Below are 3,140 nucleotides of genomic sequence, written 5' to 3'. Positions count from 1 at the left end.
ATTTTTTATGTTTTCTTTATAATAGTTTAATTTATGTTATAGCATTTTCATTTAAGCAATTTTAGTTTAATTTCTTGTTAAAAAGTCCTGATTTCAGCCTTTACTTATTTACACTTTTATTGTTGAAGGTGTGCAAGGACATGGAGCTTAAATTGGTATGGTTGATGCAAGTTGGCTAGATACAAACTTCACCAAACATGCTATGGTATTTCAGAAATAACTTGAGCTAAAGAAGCTTAAATGACTTGATTCTTAGAGCATTGGAAAGCCAAGAGAAAGGGTTACAACTTTCATGTTTATCACTTCACCCAGTTTGGATTGAAACCTGGTCAAAATCACTTTACAAGGAGGTAGACCACAGTAGTTTTATACTAGGTAGCTTAAAAAGCCAAGAATACATGTCTCCCACACAAGTCAGTAAGTTTGGCGTTGTAGCACCAACATGGGGTTTTTTAAATCTACATTTCCCAATTTCTTATTCTAGGGCTTTAAATAAGGGATATAGATATAAGCCATGTTGACTAGGTTAAAAGTGTTGGAAGTAGAGCAACTTTTCCTAAGGAAAAGAACAAAAAACAAAAGATTAAAGGAAGAGAAAGAAAGGAAGTTCAAGGCTTAAAAAGCTGTAGAAAATTATATCTCTCTCTAGATTTATTCTTCTTTCACTTTTTTTTGTTGTATTTATGATTTTTTTTCTTAAAGATGATGTTTGTTGAGAATATGATGAACTTAATAGCTTTTTCTAGGATTATGGTTGATCTTTTAATGTAGTTTGGATATTTTAACTATTTTTTACTTATTATTAATATGCATTGTGTTATTATTTCAAATCTATGCTTATTGCTTCTAATTGCTTGATCAACAATTAGATTGAGTTAGGTCTCTAAATGCAGCTTGACGAAGGGAGTTTAGAATAAACCAAGGGTTTGAATAGCATGTGTTCATTTCACTTAGAGATTAGGTGATTTTATTAGTATTTAACATAAAAATATACCTAAATACCCTAATTAATTTACATAGACATATGGATAATTAATTATGAGAAATATGTTTACAAGCATCTCAACGGAGGCTTGTAGATAAATTAGGACTCTAAGCTAGCAACCAACCCATTAATTTAAGTATAAAGAGAGAGATTAAGTTCAAATGAAAGGTGGAATAATTCCACAACCCTAAGACTTAATTCCCCAATTTTTTAGTCAATTTAGCATTAACTCCCTAGTTTAGCTTCGTTACTTTAATTTCATGTTTTATTAATTTTCAAATTAGATTTACTTGGGCAAGATTAGGGTGCCCAATTTTTGTACTTAGTAAGAATTTAGACACAATTCCCTCTGGAGATGATACTTTTCTTACTACTATATTACTACTATATTACTTGCATTTGTTCTAGGGCTTCAGCAAAAGGAATATTAGTGTACAGCTTGTTAAACACATCAATAAACTTTAAGAATTTTTTGTCAACTTTTTCTTTTTCAAAACATTGAGGAAAGGTGGTGCGAGTGGTTGTGAAAGCTTTATTTTTTAATTTTCTACACTTAATTTTTCACTAGAATTTTCAACCATAACATCTTTTTCAGCATCTTTCTCAATTTTTTATTAATTTCTTTTTCTGTAACCTTAAGTAAATTTTTAGAATTTAAATTTGTACTATTTACCTCTTTTCCACTATGAAGAGTGATTACCTTATAATGCTCATTACCTTCTCCTTTTGGATTGGGTTCCATCTCACTTAATAGAGTGCCTTGAGGTCTATTGTGGACAGCATTAGCAAACTGACTCAATTATATCTCAAGAATTTTGAGATTTGCTAATTGGCTTTGGATTAATGCAGATATACTTTGAATGATAGCATCATTCTTTGCCATGTATTGCATGAACATCTCGTCCATTGTTGGCTTTTTCTCTAGCATAAGAGCTCGAGGTTGTGGTAGAAATCATAAAGGAAAATTTGGCTTAAAAGCTAATGAAGATGCTTGGTTGTTATTCTAAGAAAAATTAGGATGATTCCTCCACCTTGGATTATATGTGTTGGAATAAGGATTATTTTGTGACGGCCTATTTCTAATGAAATTGGTTGTTTCAGTGTAAATAAGACAATGGTCACTAGCATGTCCTTTCTAACATAAATCACAAGTTACAGCAAGGGCTCTGAACAACATTAGTATTCAAACTATCAATTTTCTTGGTGAGAAAAGCCAATTGTGTAGTCAAAGCATTAATTGCATCAAGCTTGTAGATACCAACAACTTTTCTTCCCTTAATTGCTCAAATGGCCATTGGTAATTATTTGAAGCCATCTCCTCTAGCAAATTATAAGCCTTATCAATGGATTTACTCACAAGTCTACCTCTAGCTACAACATCAAATGTGGTTCTAATTGGTCCCAGCAAAGCATTATAAACAGTCCAAACTAATAGCCATTTAGGTAACCCATGATAAGCACATCTTTTTAGCAAATCCTTATACCTATCCCAAGCCTCACATAATGTTTCAAAATCAAATTGCAGAAAAGAGGTGATCTCATTATGCATCATTGCTAACTTACCTAGTGGAAAAAAATTTGCTAAGAATTTATGAGTTAAATCATCCCAAGTACTAATTGAGTTAACTATAAGTGAATTTAACCAACTCTTTGCCTTATATATCAATGAAAACAAGAAAAGTTTCAATCTAATGAGGTCATTAGAAACACCATTTCTTTTGAAACTATCACAAATCTCTTAGAAATTCATAATGTGTGCATTAGAATCATTATTTGGCAATCCCCCAAATTGAATAGAAGTCTGAATCATTTGAATGATTACTGCTTGATTTGAAAATTATTGGCTTGGATGGCAGGTTTATGGATGCTAGAATGAAAGCCTTGATCAAGAAGTACAACATATTCTTGTAAGGATTTGTTTTCTTGTTCTAATTGCTCTTGAATTTGCTGATCTCTTAATCAACCATTGTTTTGAATTAAGTTGAAGCTTGCATATTTTCTTTTCAAATTGTTTGAAAAGTTTTTTCAAATTCTAGATCAAAGGGAAGAACCTATATACTTTTCACTTTTCACAAACAAAGACCGAAAGTACTTAGAAACAAAGAAAAATAAAATTTGAATCAAGACTAAGATTACTTGGTATTAACATTAACAA

General features: G+C 31.1%; 1 non-coding gene across 1 annotated transcript; it reads left to right on the top strand.

The window, feature by feature from the left end:
- The first annotated feature begins 2,430 nt into the window (after nt 1-2,430).
- LOC149526501 (small nucleolar RNA R71) lies at nt 2,431-2,534 on the top strand. Its single transcript, XR_016351941.1, has one exon. It is a non-coding gene; the product is annotated as a small nucleolar RNA R71 (small nucleolar RNA).
- Nucleotides 2,535-3,140: the final 606 nt, after the last annotated feature.

The sequence above is a fragment of the Theobroma umbraticum genome, unplaced genomic scaffold, assembly GCF_002168275.2.
Source record: "Theobroma umbraticum cultivar Fairchild unplaced genomic scaffold, ASM216827v3 scaffold_89.0, whole genome shotgun sequence".
Lineage (NCBI taxonomy): Eukaryota > Viridiplantae > Streptophyta > Magnoliopsida > Malvales > Malvaceae > Theobroma > Theobroma umbraticum.
This window is presented reverse-complemented; position numbering and strand designations above follow the sequence as displayed.